General features: G+C 47.9%; 1 protein-coding gene across 3 annotated transcripts in view; it reads left to right on the forward strand.

Moving 5' to 3' along the window:
• The window catches only part of SV2C (synaptic vesicle glycoprotein 2C), a 385566-nt gene that overhangs the window by 325963 nt on the left and 42091 nt on the right, over window positions 1–17512 (forward strand). The gene's annotated exons all lie outside the window — the stretch shown is intronic.

Below are 17512 nucleotides of genomic sequence, written 5' to 3' on the forward strand. Positions count from 1 at the left end.
AAACCGTGAGGAAAAAAATATCTGATATGACTTCCTACTAAATCCTAAAAAATTGATGTAATTTATTCTGGATTGACACTAGTGATGAGCGAATGTGCTCGGATAAGGTGTTATTTGAGCATGCTTGGGTAGTAACCGAGTGTTTTCAGCGTGATCGAATAATATGTTCGAGCTCACATGCCTGCATGTCTCGTGGCTGTTCGACAGATGCAACACATGCATGTATTGCCTATGAAACAGGCACAACATGTTATTCGAGCACGCCCAAAGCATGCTCCGATAACAACTTATCCAAGCTTGTTTGCTCATCACTAATTGGCACATACTGTATAGTGATGCTGTTCAGTCAACTCAACACTTGTTTCTTCTATGTGTTGAGGGCATTTTACAGGGTATAACATAAAGAGATCTTTATATTTTTCCTTATTGTTCATTATTATGTACTTTCCAGGTGCGTATCGCTTCCTTTATTTTATGCCTAAGATACTGTATGTATGTTACCTGTTGAGCCCTGGTACCTAGTCCTATGTCCTACTGTACTTACACTAATACCTCCAATAACCTACTGTGGCGCTAGTCACTACTCATGGAGGGGTGAGACAAGACAGAGGGGTGAGATTAAAGCATAGTCAGGAAACAGTTCGAGGTCAATATTCCAAGAAGGTAGCAGATAATGAGTCTCAAAAGGTCTAGGCAAACTGACGGTCAAGACAAATCCTCAAGTGCAAAGCTACAATTGGCAGCAATCAAAGGCAGAGAGCTGAGTACATAGCCAAGTAATTACTCTGGGCAAGAGACACATGGATGAACACCCCCCGACACACCCTAGTCCTGATTGGACGGCTAAACTGTCACTCCAAACACTGACAGCTCAGCATGCTCTATTCCTAGATTTGACATAGAACTGTCATTCGCTGCATCCTGACACTCAGATAAGAGAAACCATGACACCTACTCTACAATGTCAGGTGATTTATCTGGGTTATTGCCGTTCATGCAGGAGTTCATTGTGAATTTGGTAGAATTTGAATACAAATCTAATTAAGGTTATACTTTGTGGGATTTTTTTATGTTAAGTCTTTAGTAAGCAATAAAATCCTGGTCTTCAGTTAGTGGATCTCTTAATTTTATATTCTCTGTACCTCTGGATAAGTCATTTATGGCTGGTTATTTCACTAATTAAAGGTAATCTGTGCTTTAATGTACAATCTGCATTGTAGACATTTTCACCAGTCAATAGACTGCACACAGTATACTAGGCAAGTTGATGCCAGAAAAAAATACATGGATGATCTTTGAGTGATTACGAACTAGTGACAGAAACTGGATTCTGTCATTTTTGAAGGAGTGTAAGGGCACCAAAGTATTTCAGAGTACAATACAAGCTAGTTCAAAAAAGGGGAAAAAAAGCTTACTTAAAGAGATCGATTAGAATAGATAGATAGATAGATAGATAGATAGATAGATAGATTATTTCACAACACCACAACATATGACATTGCACCCTTTAATGTATTGTGTGTGGAGCTTATCAGGCAGCTTTTTATGACTAAATAAATAAATGAAAAAAAAAATGCGTGGGGTCCCCCCTATTTTTTGATAACCAGTTAAAATAAAGTAGACAAATGAAACTTGATATTATCAGGCTGGGAAGGTCCATTGTTATTGTGTGTGGAGCTTATCGGACAGCTTTTTATGACTAAATAAATGAAAAAAATGATGTGGGGTCTCCCCTATTTTTGATAACCACTCAAGGTAAAGTAGACAGCTGAGAGCTGATATTATCAGGCTGGGAAAGTCCATTGTTATTGTGCCCTTGCCAGCCTAAAAATACCATCCCACAGCCTCCCCAGATGTGGAGCATCACATTAGATGTGCCAGTTCTGATGCTTTACCTTGGCTCTTCCCAACTGCTCTGGTGCGGTGGCAATTGAGGTACTAGGTTTGGGGTTGATGTCAGCAGCTGACTGACATCAAACTCTGGTGTTGGTAATGGAGGGGTGTCTGTCAGACACCCACATTACTAACCCAGCAGTAAAAAAATACACAAAAAATATTTAAAATCTTTATTTAAAAGAACTCCTTGATTCTTTCCCTGGTACACCAATTTATTAAAGAAAAATATAAAACTACCACGCTGGTCTGCCATAGCACATGGATGACAACAAGGTTCCACATCATCCAAAACCTATGGAGCCTTGTTTTCAGAATGAAACCTCATAGGTGTCATGGTTAGGACATGGTTAATGTCCTGTTCTCACAGGGTTAACTTTTGCCGGCCTCTCTTTGGATCTGGGAGGGGTAATTATACTCACTCCAGACTAGCATTCTCTGTCAGCTATACTGTTATTCTGGCTGTGTGTCTGACTGACCCCCCTGGTGTACGTGTACTGCATTGCTTGTTTGATTCCCGTGTATGACCTGGCCTGTCTCCTCACTCTGAACTTCGTCACTCGTTCTAGGTACTATTGTCTTCTCTGGTTCTGACCTCCTGGCTTGGCTATTGTTACTTCGCTACCGTTTGCCCCTATTGTACCGTCTATTTCCCGTTCTGGTTTTCTGATCTATTGCTACGTCCTGACTATCCGCTCTGTCTAACCCTTTGGTACTGTCCTGATTTCTCGGGCATTGACCCCGGCTTGACCTGGTTTCCGCCCCTGTCTATGCCCCTTGGTAACTTGTCCCGTAGTTACCTTTCTAGGAGTTTCCCTGCAGCTCCTAGCTTTATGGAGCTTAGGCCATGCCCCCAGCAGTCACATGCTTCAGGTCCTGATAGTTTGAAGCACGCATTGTCACCGGTGCTGCCCTGCTCCACAGGTATCTTTGAGCACGTTTTTTTTGTACTCAGGACATGCGCACTGGCTCAGTGAGCGAGTGTAGTGCGGTGTTCCTGACATTATAGCTGACAGTTTCAGTTCTTTTTTTTTTTCTCTGAAGGAAAAAAAAAAAGTGTGTTGTCCTCATGGATCCCATACAAACTTTGGCTGATCAGGTCAAGCACCTGACCCAAATGTTCCATAAACTCAATGTGGAACAGCGCACGATGGCCCATACCCAGCAACAGTTGGTGGTCACTGTGCAGGGGGCTGTCGATGCAGGGGCTTCTAGTTCTGGGGGTAGAGATGTGTCATTAGTGTCCCCCGAATCTCCGGTCAAATTGCCAGACCCTTTCTCTGGGGATAAAAAGGAGTTCAGGTCTTTCAGAGAAGGATGCAAGCTTTTTTTTTCTCTAAGGCCCCGTTCCTCCGGGGATGAGTTCCAGAGGGTGGGGGTCATCATTTCTCTACTTCGAGGGGCTCCACAGGCATGGGCTTTCTTTCTCTCTTCCTCTGCTCCTGAACGTATGTCTTTGAATTTGTTCTTTGAGGCTCTGGGGCACATTTATGATGAGCCTGATAGAGTGCGTCTGGCAGAGGATATGGTGATGAGTGTGACACAGGGGAGGCACTCTGCTGAATGGTTCTGCTCAGAGTTTAGACGTTGGACATCCGAAGTATCCTGGAACAATGCTGCCCTGAGAGGGTTGTTTTGCAGGGGCGTGTCTGACCGTCCGCAGGACACTCTGGCATTAATCTGCCTCCTGATACTCTGGAGGACACCATGATGCAGGCGGTCCATATGGACCAGAGACTCCGTGCTAGAGAAATGATGCAACAAGAGTCTCCCTTGTACCCCAAATTGTGTGACACTGCACCTGTATCTGAGCCCATGGAGGTTGGGTCAGTCTCAGTTAAGGAGAAAGAGAGTGTCATGTCGGACGCTGTTCACACCACAGCATCCGGCAGGCAGAGGTAGTTCCACCTCCAGCCACTATAGCCTCAGTGGCGCCGGCCTGATCTTCAGGCTCTCGGGGGTTAATCCTGCTGGAGACCAGGTTGGATGGTTAGTCACGCCCACGGTCTTTAAATAGTCATGCTGGCCTATGGGCGTCGCCGATTATAGCTTGTGTTTCATACCAAGTGGTTCCGGTCTGGAGTGGAGGTGTTCAAGAGAGAGAGATTCATATCTGGTGTCGTATGATCCGTCGTTATCCTTTCTCCTTCCCATATTTGTGTTTAGTTGTGCCCTGTTCACATTACTGTTTATTCCTGTGTGTGTGCGGCGCAGTGCAGTTTAAGTTCTCCCTGTCTGTCATTATTTGTGTGGGAGCTTTGGTGGTGACTTCTCACTGGGTGGAGGGTGGAGGGTTAAGTGCAGGGCTGAGCAGGAGATAAGGAAAGGTCGGAGGCTCAGGCATTTGCACCTTCAGCAAAAACCCTGGGTTGAGGGTCAGACAGGGTTTCCCCTAGTAAAGGGACACCACAGGGGCCCCGGGTATTTCAGCCTTAGTTGAACTAAGCCCCCGTGACATTATAATCGGCCCACATTTTTTCAGGAGTCCATGGATCCATTAGATTCCATAACCCGCCAGTTGGCGGCGCTGTCCATACAGGTCTCCGAGTTGAATGGGGCAGTTCAGCAGCAGGGCCTGGTAGTAGCAAAGGTGCAAACGGCATCTGCAGGTATCGGTGCAGAGCCGAAGTTTCCGCTGCCAGAACGATTTTCAGGCGATCGCAGCAAATTTGTCGTATTTCGGGAGGCCTGCAAATTATACTTCCGCATGCGGCCAATATCCTCAGGTAATGAGGCCCAGCGAGTAGGGCTGGTGTTGTCATTACTGAGTGGTGACCCCCAAGCATGGGCATTTTCCTTACCACCTGACTCTGCTACATTTCATTCGGTCGATAATGTTTTTTCTGCCCTCGGGCTCATTTACGATGACCCTGACCGACTGGCTCTAGCGGAATCTAAAATCCGCGCCCTCCGCCAGGGGGAGCGCTTGGCAGAGGACTATTGTTCGGAATTTCGCCGCTGGGCTGTAGACACACAGTGGAATGACCCAGCACTGCGGAGCCAGTTTATTCATGGAGTATCAGGGAGGGTGAAACAAGCCCTCCTGATGTATGAGACTCCGGCATCATTGGAGTCTGCCATGAGTTTGGTGATACGTATTGATCGCCGTTTTCGTCAGGGGGCACAGGAGACGCTACCTCTGGGGGAAAACAGAGGTGCAGGTGTGGTTGAAGTAGATGAGTCCCCTGAACCTATGCCGATTGCTGGCGTGGCACAGGTTCAGCCTCGCGCTCCGGGAGTCCGGAAGTCCGGAGCATGTTTCTACTGTGGTAAAGGAGGTCATTATGTTAACGTTTGCCCGGTACTACCTAAGAGGGTCACACCGGCGGAAAACTGTTAAGCTCAGAGGGTATGGAGGAGACCCAACTGAGCGTATGCATATCCTCCATGATGGTATCTCAATGTATGCTCCCTGCCAAGGTTATTGTCGCCGGCAGAGAGCTACCTATATCAGTGTTTGTGGATAGCGGTTCCGCCACCAATCTCATAGATGAGGAGTTTGCACACACCGCCGGGTTTAAGATCGAAAAACTTCCTCATCCCATACAGGTGGTGACCATTAATGCTGTTCCCCTCCCTCAAGGGGAGATTACTGAGTTTGTGGCAGAGGTGAAACTCCACATTGGGGTCCTACATTCTGAGTCGGTTACATGTAGGGTCCTCCGTAATCTCCCAGCTCAAATGGTCCTGGGTTTTCCATGGCTGTCCAGGCACAACCCGGTAATTGATTGGAAAACTCAGGACATAGTACAATGGAGTGGTTTCTGCCAAGACAATTGCTTGGCCACATGTGTGTCCGCCGTGACGCCCAGCCTGCCGGAGGCTTTGCAGGATTTCGCGGATGTTTTCTCTGAGAAGGGTTGCTCAGAACTGCCTCCACATAGAGCCTATGACTGTGCTATTAGGTTAAAACCCGGGGCCAAATTACCTAAGGCCAGGATGTTTAATATTTCTGGTCCTGAGAGACAAGCTCTGAAAGACTACATCGCGGAGAGTCTGAGCAAAGGTCACATCCGGCCTTCGTCCTCGCCTGTAGCCGCGGGGTTTTTCTTCATTAAGAAGAAAGATGGGGGGTTACGCCCGTGTCTGGATTTCCGAGAGTTAAACCAGATTACTATCCGTGATCCCTACCCAATGCCGTTGATCCCGGATTTGTTCAACCAGGTAGCGGGGGCAAAATGGTTTTCCAAGCTGGACCTCAGGGGGGCGTATAACCTCATAAGGGTCCGTCAGGGGGATGAGTGGAAGACGGCGTTTAACACTCCTGAGGGTCATTTTGAGAGTCTGGTTATGCCGTTTGGGTTGACCACCGCGCCTGCCGTTTTCCAACATTTTATTAATGATGTCTTTGCTCATGTCCTGGGGAGATTTGTGATTGTATACCTGGATGATATCCTCATTTATTCTAGCGATCGGGACACTCATTTGCAGCATGTTAGGCAGGTGTTACAGTTGCTCCGGGAGAACCAGCTCTATGCTAAGCTGGAAAAATGTTTATTTTTTGTCCAGGAGTTGCCCTTTTTGGGATATATTGTGTCCGCAGCTGGTTTTAAAATGGACACCGCTAAGGTGCAAGCGGTGTTGCAATGGGAGAGGCCGGAGAGTCTGAAAGCACTCCAGCGGTTCCTTGGGTTTGCGAATTATTATAGGAAATTTATAAAACACTTTTCGACTGTCGCCAAACCGCTCACGGACATGACAAAAAAGGGTGCCGATCTGGCGAACTGGCCTGAGGTGGCTATACGTGCATTTGAGCGTCTGAAGAATAGTTTTGCTTCAGCCCCCATTCTGGTGCAACCAGACGTGTCTAAACCTTTTGTGGTAGAGGTTGATGCGTCGGAGGTGGGAGTGGGGGCAGTACTGTCTCAAGGCTCGTCCTTGAGCGAGATGCATCCATGCGCCTACTTCTCCAAGAAGTTGTCGCCGGCCGAACGGAATTATGATATCGGCAACAGGGAGTTGTTGGCCATCAAACTGGCTTTTGAGGAATGGCGACACTTCTTGGAGGGGGCGGCTCACCAGGTCACAGTTATCACCGACCATAAGAATCTGCTCTACCTGGAGTCGGCCAAGCGTCTGTCTCCTAGGCAGGCTCGCTGGGCATTGTTTTTTACTCGTTTCAATTTTCTTGTGACGTACCGTCCCGGGGCTAAAAACACCAAGGCGGATGCTTTGTCTAGGTGTTTTCCGGGGGGAGAACCTCGGGAAGAGCCGGTACCCATCCTCCAGAAAGGGGTAGTGGTCTCGGCTCTCACGACTGAGGTAGAGGCGGAGATTGCCGAGGCCCAAGAGGAGGTACCACCAGGACTTCCCGCCAACAAATCATTTGTACCCCTGCATCTTCGGCCTAAGGTGTTGAAGGAACACCACGATTCGGTACTGGCTGGTCACCCAGGGGTGAAGGGCACCTTAGAGCTGGTATTGCGTCGTTTCTGGTGGCCCAAAATCCACGCTACAGCCTCTGGGGGTACCCAATAGGCCATGGACAGAAATCTCCATGGATTTTATCACTGACTTGCCAGCCTCGGCAGGGAACACGGTCATCCTGGTGGTGGTTGACCGTTTTTCAAAGATGGCGCATTTTGTGGCGTTGTCCTCTTTGCCCAATGCTAAGACGTTGGCTCAGGTATTTGTGAAGGAGGTGGTCAGACTCCACGGAGTACCGTCTGACATAGTATCTGATAGGGGTACGCAATTTGTGGCGAGGTTTTGGAAAGCTTTTTGCTCAAGGTTGGGGATCAAGTTGTCACATTCATCGGCGTTTCATCCACAGTCTAATGGACAAACTGAGCGCATGAACCAAAATCTAGAACAGTATTTACGATGCTTTGTGTCCGACAACCAGGAGGAGTGGTCTACTTTCCTTCCTCTGGCCGAATTCGCATTAAATAATCACCGCCAAGAGTCATCAGGAGAGTCTCCATTCTTTTGTGTGTACGGTCAACATCCTCAGTTTTGTACCTTACGTCAGGGTAACTCCGGGGGTGTCCCGGAGGAGGATCAGCTAGGAGCCCAATTGTCATCAGTCTGGAGGCGGGTGAAACAGCGTTTGTTGAGCATGAGTGCCAGGTACAAACGGGTGGCTGACAGTAGACGCGTGCCAGGTCCGGACCTGTGTGTGGGTGAATGGGTGTGGTTAGCTACGAAGAACATAAAACTCAAAATCCCTTCTTTAAAACTGGGTCCAAGGTTTATTGGGCCTTTTAGGATTTCTGCCATCATTAACCCAGTAGCTTATCGGTTGGAACTTCCCGCGGTGTACAAGATACACAACGTGTTTCACAGGGCTTTATTGAAAAAGGTGGTAGGCTTGGTGGACACGACGCCGATGCCACCTCCAGTCATGGTGGATGGCGAGTTAGAGTTCGAGGTCGCCAAGGTAGTGGACTCTCGAGTAGTACGCCGTACTCTTCAGTATTTGGTGCACTGGCGGGGTATGGTCCAGAGGAGAGGTCTTGGGTTCCAGCCTCAGACATACATGCGGATCGGCTGGTCAGTTCTTTTCACCGTCGTCATCCGGACAAGCCGGGTCCTATGAGTCTTGAGGGCCCTGGGGTCCCTCGTAGAAGACGGGGTACTGTCATGTCGGACGCTGTTCACACCACAGCATCCGGCAGGCAGAGGTAGTTCCACCTCCAGCCACTATAGCCTCAGTGGCGCCGGCCTGATCTTCAGGCTCTCGGGGGTTAATCCTGCTGGAGACCAGGTTGGATGGTTAGTCACGCCCACGGTCTTTAAATAGTCATGCTGGCCTATGGGCGTCGCCGATTATAGCTTGTGTTTCATACCAAGTGGTTCCGGTCTGGAGTGGAGGTGTTCAAGAGAGAGAGATTCATATCTGGTGTCGTATGATCCGTCGTTATCCTTTCTCCTTCCCATATTTGTGTTTAGTTGTGCCCTGTTCACATTACTGTTTATTCCTGTGTGTGTGCGGCGCAGTGCAGTTTAAGTTCTCCCTGTCTGTCATTATTTGTGTGGGAGCTTTGGTGGTGACTTCTCACTGGGTGGAGGGTGGAGGGTTAAGTGCAGGGCTGAGCAGGAGATAAGGAAAGGTTGGAGGCTCAGGCATTTGCACCTTCAGCAAAAACCCTGGGTTGAGGGTCAGACAGGGTTTCCCCTAGTAAAGGGACACCACAGGGGCCCCAGGTATTTCAGCCTTAGTTGAACTAAGCCCCCGTGACAGAGAGAAGGCACCGTAGAGACAACCTACTATGCTTTTACTGTGGAGCCTCTGGACATTGGAAAAGGAATTGCCCCTCCTCCCCTTCTTCAGAGAAAACATCAGAGAAACGACTGAGTCTGGGCAACAATTGAGGAGGTTGTCCAGACTCCCAGGTACATTTTTTCTCACGTATAAAAATGGTGCTCCAGGTTGAATTGGAACTTGCTGGCGGTCCTGTTATGACCACCGCCTTTGTCGACTGTGGTTCCTCCATTAATCTGATTGATGCCCAAGTTGTGACTCTTAATAAGATAGGGACAGTCAGGTTAAAAGACTCTGTTAAAATTGTGGCTGTGGATTCATCCCCTCTTACCAGGGATGGAATTTGTTTTATGTCTGAAGTTTTTTCTATGAAAGTGGGTTCCACTCATGTGGAAAATTTATGTTGTTTCATTATGAATAATCTGCCTGCAGGACTGGTACTGGGAATGCCCTGGTTGCAACGCCACATTCCTCTTATTGATTGGGTGAAGGGGAAGATCACCCGATGGGGATGTAATGATATTGATCTGTGTTGTAACCCGGTTCCTTTTGTCAATCCGATAAAATCTGTATCTGTGTCATCTGTCGGTCTGGAGGGTATTCCGGAGTACCTGAGAGACTTTAAAGTTGTGTTTTCCGAAAGCGAGGCTGAGGCGCTCCCACCACATAGACCATATGATTGTGCTATCGATTTAGTACCTGGAGCCAAATTACCCAAGGCTCGTTTGTTTAATTTGTCCGGGCCTGAGCGCCAAGCTATGAAAGAGTACATTAAAGAAAGCTTTCGCAAGGGGCATATTCAGCCCTGAGTCTCACCCATGACAGTGGGGTTTTTCTTTGTAAAGAAAAAAGATGGTGGGTTGCGACCGTGCCTCGACTTTCGAGAACTGAACAAAATTACAGTTAAGAACACGTACCCTCTCCCGTTGATTCCTGATCTATGCAATCAACTCACGGGAGCCAAATGGTTTTCTAAGCTCGATCTATGAGGGGCTTATAACCTTATAAGGATCCGGGAGGGGGATGAATGGAAAACAGCATTCCTGACAAATGAGTGGCTGTTTGAAAACCTAGTTATGCCCTTCGGCCTCACTAACGCTCCTGCGGTTTTTCAGAATTTTATTAATGTGTTTCTTTCTGACTTGATTGAACGTTACGTAGTCATTTACATGGATGACATCTTGATTTACTCTGAGGACAGTCAGTCACACTTGCACCATCTGCGTACGGTTCTTATGAGACTCCGGGAGAACCATTTGTATGCTAAGCTGGAGAAGTGCTAATTTTTTATGCAAGAACTATCTTTTCTGGGTGTAATTGTATCCGGGGAGGGATTCCGCATGGATCCAGGGAAGGTTCAGGCCATTACAGATTGGGTGCAGCCTCATGACCTGAAGGGTTTGCAGCGATTTCTGGGCTTCGCTAATTATTATAGGAAGTTCATTAAAGGGTTCTCGCAAGTGGTGAAACCCTTGACGGACTTCACTCTTAAAGGGGCAGATGTAAAAAATTGGTCCGTGGCCGCAAAAAATTCCTTCCTGGCATTAAAGAAGTGTTTTACTACAGCCCCTGTGTTGGTACAACCCGATTCTTCAAGACCTTTTATCGTCGAGGTCAACGCTTCGGAGGTGGGGGCAGTATTGTCACAGGGCCCCTCTACCCTGACTAACCTCAAACCCTGTGCCTTTTTCTCTAAGAAGTTCTCTTCGGCCGAGAGAAACTATGATGTCGGTAACAGGGAATTGTTAGCAGTTAAATTGGCCTTCGAAGAATGGAGGCATTTTTTGGAGGGGGCCGCTCATCCCATTACGGTCGTCACTGATCATAAAAACCTGGCCTATATCGAGTCTGCTAAGAGATTGACCCCCAGACAGGCTCGGTGGGCACTTTTTTTTTCTCGATTTCATTTTACCATCACATTCCGACCAGGGTCTAAAAATGTAAAGGCGGATGCCTTATCCCGAAGTCTTGATTCTGTGTCCCCTCCAGAACCTCCTTCCGCCATTCTTCAATAGTGAGTGGTTGTAGACAAAATCTCCTCTGAGTTACAGAGAGAGATTCTGGAAGCACAAGCACAAGCTCCCAGGAATAAACTCCCAGGTAAATTGTTTGTACCCAAGCAATTCCATCTCACACTCCTTCAAGAATTTCATGTTTTTGTATTAAGTGCACACCCTGGTATTGCAGCTACCCGGGGGGCAATAGCTAGGGGTTTTTGGTGGCCCTCTATGGGTACTGATATAAAAAGGTTTGTGAATACTTGTGGGGTGTGCGCGCGCTCTAAAAGCTCTCAGGTCTGGCCGGGGAATTGGTGCCTTTGCCAATTCCGGATAAACCATGGACACACCTGTCCATGGACTTTATCACTAATCTTCCACCTTCGAAGGGCAACTCAGTGGTATGGGTAGTGGTTGATAGATTTTCTAAGCAAGCCCACTTTGTGCCATTACCTGCATTACCATCTCCTGAAAACTTGGCCCGCTTGTTTATACAGCACATTGTTCGACTGCATGGAGTGCCTGTGAACGTGGTGTCGGACAGGGGTGTGCAATTTGTGGCCAGGTTTTGGAGAGTGTTTTGTATGAAGTTGGGGGTCACGTTTTCATTCTCCTCTGCCTATCACCCAGAATTCAACGGACAAACTGAACACACCAACCAGTCATTGGACCAGATTCTGAGATGCCTGGCCTCCTCCGGACAGGAAGACTGGTGTGAGGTATTACCCATGGCAGAATTTGCATTCAACTGTCGGATTAATCAGTCTCCCGGAAAGTCTCCCTTTCAGGTCAATTATGGGTTTGTTCCGCAGTTTGGGGGAATTTTCCCATATGGATTCGGATTGCCCTGGTGCTGAGGGGATGGTACAACAATTAAAAACCCTCTGGAAGGAGGTGCAGGGGAACATCTCCAAAGCCCAGAAGAAGTTCAAACATTTTGCAGACAGGAGAAGAGGGGTGGTTCCTGCGTTGACAGTGGGGGAAAATGTCTGGTTGTCCACCCGTAACATCAAACTTAAAATACCCTCTATGAAGTTGGGCCCCAAATTTAGTGGCCCATACAAGATTGTAGATGTGATCAACCCGGTGGCATACAGATTACAGTTGCCCACCTTCTTCAAAATCTCTAACGTCTTCCACAGGTCTCTATTAAAACCTGTGGGAACAGTTAGAGAAGATCCCTCATCTGTGGCTCCACCAGTGTTGGTAGAGGGTCAACTGGAGTACGAGGTAGGGTGCATCATTGATTCGCAGTGGGTGCGCCGGAGACTTCAGTACCTTATCCATTGGAAGGGATATTCCGTTGAGGATCGGTCATGGGTTCTGGCCGGTTCGGTGCACGCTGATCGACTGGTGCAGCTTTTCGTGCCAGATACCCTGAGAAACCTGGGGGTCCAGTGGCCCCCCATTAAGAGGGGGGTACTGTCATGGTTAGGACATGGTTAATGTCCTGTTCTCACAGGGTTAACTTTTGCCGGCCTCTCTTTTGATCTGGGAGGGGTATTTATGCTCACTCCAGACTAGCATTCTCTGTCAGCTATTCTGTTATTATGGCTGTGTGTCTGACCGACCTCCCTGTTGTGCGTGTACTGCATTGCTTGCTTGATTCCCGTGTATGACCCGGCCTGTCCCCTCACTCTGAACTCCGTCTCACGTTTTAGGTACTATTGTCTTCTCTGGTTCTGACCTCCTGGCTTGGCTATTGTTACTCCGCTACTGTTTGCCCCTATTGTACCGTCTATTGCCCGTTCTGGTTTTCTGATCTATTGCTACGTCCTGACTATCTGCTCTGTCTAACCCTTTGGTACTGTCCTGATTTCTCGTGCATTGACCCCGGCTTGACCTGGTTTCCGCCCCTGTCTATGCCCCTTGGTAACTTGTCCCGTAGTTACCTTTCTAGGAGTTTCCCTGCAGCTCCTAGCTTTATGGAGCTTAGGCCATGCCCCCAGCAGTCACATGCTTCAGGTCCTGATAGTTTGAAGCACGCATTGTCACCGGTGCTGCCCTGCTCCACAGGTATCTTTGAGCACGGTTTTTTTCTACTCAGGACATGCGCACTGGCTCAGTGAGCGAGTGTAGTGCGGTGTTCCTGACATTATAGCTGACCGTTTCAGTTCTTTTTTTTTTCTCTGAAGGAAAACAAAAAAAGTGTGTTGCCCTCATGGATCCCATACAAACTTTGGCTGATCAGGTCAAGCACCTGACCCAAATGTTCCATAAACTCAATGTGGAACAGCGCACGATGGCCCATACCCAGCAACAGTTGGTGGTCACTGTGCAGGGGGCTGTCGATGCAGGGGCTTCTAGTTCTGGGGGTAGAGATGTGTCATTAGCGTCCCCCGAATCTCCGGTCAAATTGCCAGACCCTTTCTCTGGGGATAAAAAGGAGTTCAGGTCTTTCAGAGAAGGATGCAAGCTTTTTTTTTCTCTAAGGCCCCGTTCCTCCGGGGATGAGTTCCAGAGGGTGGGGGTCATCATTTCTCTACTTCGAGGGGCTCCACAGGCATGGGCTTTCTTTCTCTCTTCCTCTGCTCCTGAACGTATGTCTTTGAATTTGTTCTTTGAGGCTCTGGGGCACATTTATGATGAGCCTGATAGAGTGCGTCTGGCAGAGGATATGGTGATGAGTGTGACACAGGGGAGGCACTCTGCTGAATGGTTCTGCTCAGAGTTTAGACGTTGGACATCCGAAGTATCCTGGAACAATGCTGCCCTGAGAGGGTTGTTTCGCAGGGGCGTGTCTGACTGTCCGCAGGACACTCTGGCATTAATCCGCCTCCTGATACTCTGGAGGACACCATGATGCAGGCGGTCCATATGGACCAGAGACTCCGTGCTAGAGAAATGATGCAACAAGAGTCTCCCTTGTACCCCAAATTGTGTGACACTGCACCTGTATCTGAGCCCATGGAGGTTGGGTCAGTCTCAGTTAAGGAGAAAGAGAGAAGGCACCGTAGAGACAACCTACTATGCTTTTACTGTGGAGCCTCTGGACATTGGAAAAGGAATTGCCCCTCCTCTCCTTCTTCAGAGAAAACATCAGAGAAACGACTGAGTCTGGGCAACAATTGAGGAGGTTGTCCAGACTCCCAGGTACATTTTTTCTCACATATAAAAATGGTGCTCCAGGTTGAATTGGAACTTGCTGGCGGTCCTGTTATGACCACCGCCTTTGTCGACTGTGGTTCCTCCATTAATCTGATTGATGCCCAAGTTGTGACTCTTAATAAGATAGGGACAGTCAGGTTAAAAGACTCTGTTAAAATTGTGGCTGTGGATTCATCCCCTCTTACCCGGGATGGAATTTGTTTTATGTCTGAAGTTTTTTCTATGAAAGTGGGTTCCACTCATGTGGAAAATTTATGTTGTTTCATTATGAATAATCTGCCTGCAGGACTGGTACTGGGAATGCCCTGGTTGCAATGCCACATTCCTCTTATTGATTGGGTGAAGGGGAAGATCACCCGATGGGGATGTAATGATATTGATCTGTGTTGTAACCCGGTTCCTTTTGTCAATCCGATAAAATCTGTATCTGTGTCATCTGTCGGTCTGGAGGGTATTCCGGAGTACCTGAGAGACTTTAAAGATGTGTTTTCCGAAAGCGAGGCTGAGGCGCTCCCACCACATAGACCATATGATTGTGCTATCGATTTAGTACCTGGAGCCAAATTACCCAAGGCTCGTTTGTTTAATTTGTCCGGGCCTGAGCGCCAAGCTATGAAAGAGTACATTAAAGAAAGCTTTCGCAAGGGGCATATTCAGCCCTAGGTCTCACCCATGGCAATGGGGTTTTTCTTTGTAAAGAAAAAAGATGGTGGGTTGTGACCGTGCCTCGACTTTTGAGAACTGAACAAAATTACTGTTAAGAACACGTACCCTCTCCCGTTGATTCCTGATCTATGCAATCAACTCATGGGAGCCAAATGGTTTTCTAAGCTCAATCTATGAGGGGCTTATAACCTTATAAGGATCCTGGAGGGGGATGAATGGAAAACAGCATTCCTGACAACTGAGTGGCTGTTTGAAAACCTGGTTATGCCCTTCGGCCTCACTAACGCTCCTGCGGTTTTTCAGAATTTTATTAATGTGTTTCTTTCTGACTTGATTGGACGTTACGTAGTCATTTACATGGATGACATCTTGATTTACTCTGAGGACAGTCAGTCACACTTGCACCATCTGCGTACGGTTCTTATGAGACTCCGGGAGAACCATTTGTATGCTAAGCTGGAGAAGTGCTAATTTTTTATGCAAGAACTATCTTTTCTGGGTGTAATTGTATCCGGGGAGGGATTCCGCATGGATCCAGGGAAGGTTCAGGCCATTACAGATTGGGTGCAGCCTCATGACCTGAAGGGGTTGCAGCGATTTCTGGGCTTCGCTAATTATTATAGGAAGTTCATTAAAGGGTTCTCGCAAGTGGTGAAACCCTTGACGGACTTCACTCTTAAAGGGGCAGATGTAAAAAATTGGTCCGTGGCCGCAAAAAATTAATTCCTGGCATTAAAGAAGTGTTTTACTACAGTCCCTGTGTTGGTACAACCCGATTCTTCAAGACCTTTTATCGTCGAGGTCGACGCTTCGGAGGTGGGGGTGGGGGCAGTATTGTCACAGGGCCCCTCTACCCTGACTAACCTCAAACCCTGTGCCTTTTTCTCTAAGAAGTTCTCTTCGGCCGAGAGAAACTATGATGTCGGTAACAGGGAATTGTTAGCAGTTAAATTGGCCTTCAAAGAATGGAGGCATTTTTTGGAGTGGGCCGCTCATCCCATTACGGTCGTCACTGATCATAAAAACCTGGCCTTTATCGAGTCTGCTAAGAGATTGACCCCCAGACAGGCTCGGTGGGCACTTTTTTTTCTCGATTTCATTTTACCATCACATTCCGACCAGGGTCTAAAAATGTAAAGGCGGATGCCTTATCCCGAAGTCTTGATTCTGTGTCCCCTCCAGAACCTCCTTCCGCCATTCTTCAATAGGGAGTGGTTGTAGCCAAAATCTCCTCTGAGTTACAGAGAGAGATTCTGGAGGCACAAGCACAAGCTCCCAGGAATAAACTCCCAGGTAAATTGTTTGTACCCAAACAATTCCATCCCACACTCCTTCAAGAATTTCATGTTTTTGTATTAAGTGCACACCCTGGTATTGCAGCTACCCGGGGGGCAATAGCTAGGGGTTTTTGGTGGCCCTCTATGGGTACTGATATAAAAAGGTTTGTGAATACTTGTGGGGTGTGCGCGCGCTCTAAAAGCTCTCAGGTCTGGCCGGGGAATTGGTGCCTTTGCCAATTCCGGATAAACCATGGACACTCCTGTCCATGGACTTTATCACTAATCTTCCACCTTCGAAGGGCAACTCAGTGGTATGGGTAGTGGTTGATAGATTTTCTAAGCAAGCCCACTTTGTGCCATAACCTGCATTACCATCTGTTGAAAACTTGGCCCGCTTGTTTATACTGCACATTGTTCGACTGCATGGAGTGCCTGTGAACGTGGTGTCGGACAGGGGTGTGCAATTTGTGGCCAGGTTTTGGAGAGTGTTTTGTATGAAGTTGGGGGTCACGTTGTCATTCTCCTCTGCCTATCACCCAGAATTCAACGGACAAACTGAACACACCAACCAGTCATTGGACCAGATTCTGAGATGCCTGGCCTCCTCCGGACAGGAAGACTGGTGTGAGGTATTACCCATGGCAGAATTTGCATTCAACTGTCGGATTAATCAGTCTCCCGGAAAGTCTCCCTTTCAGGTCAATTATGGGTTTGTTCCGCAGTTTGGGGGAATTTTCCCATATGGATTCGGATTGCCCTGGTGCTGAGGGGATGGTACAACAATTAAAAACCCTCTGGAAGGAGGTGCAGGGGAACATCTCCAAAGCCCAGAAGAAGTTCAAACATTTTGCAGACAGGAGAAGAGGGGTGGTTCCTGCGTTGACAGTGGGGGAAAATGTCTGGTTGTCCACCCGTAACATCAAACTTAAAATACCCTCTATGAAGTTGGGCCCCAAATTTAGTGGCCCATACAAGATTGTAGAGGTGATCAACCCGGTGGCATACAGATTACAGTTGCCCACCTTCTTCAAAATCTCTAACGTCTTCCACAGGTCTCTATTAAAACCTGTGGGAACAGTTAGAGAAGATCCCTCATCTGTGGCTCCACCAGTGTTGGTAGAGGGTCAACTGGAGTACGAGGTAGGGTGCATCATTGATTCGCAGTGGGTGCGCCGGAGACTTCAGTACCTTATCCATTGGAAGGGATATTCCGTTGAGGATCGGTCATGGGTTCTGGCCGGTTCGGTGCACGCTGATCGACTGGTGCGGGCTTTTTGTGCCAAATACCCTGAGAAACCTGGGGGTCCAGTGGCCCCCCATTAAGAGGGGGGTACTGTCATGGTTAGGACATGGTTAATGCCCTG

This window comes from Dendrobates tinctorius, unplaced genomic scaffold (genome assembly GCF_039654945.1).
Source record: "Dendrobates tinctorius isolate UK_male_01 unplaced genomic scaffold, ASM3965494v1 ptg000083l, whole genome shotgun sequence".
NCBI lineage: Eukaryota > Metazoa > Chordata > Amphibia > Anura > Dendrobatidae > Dendrobates > Dendrobates tinctorius.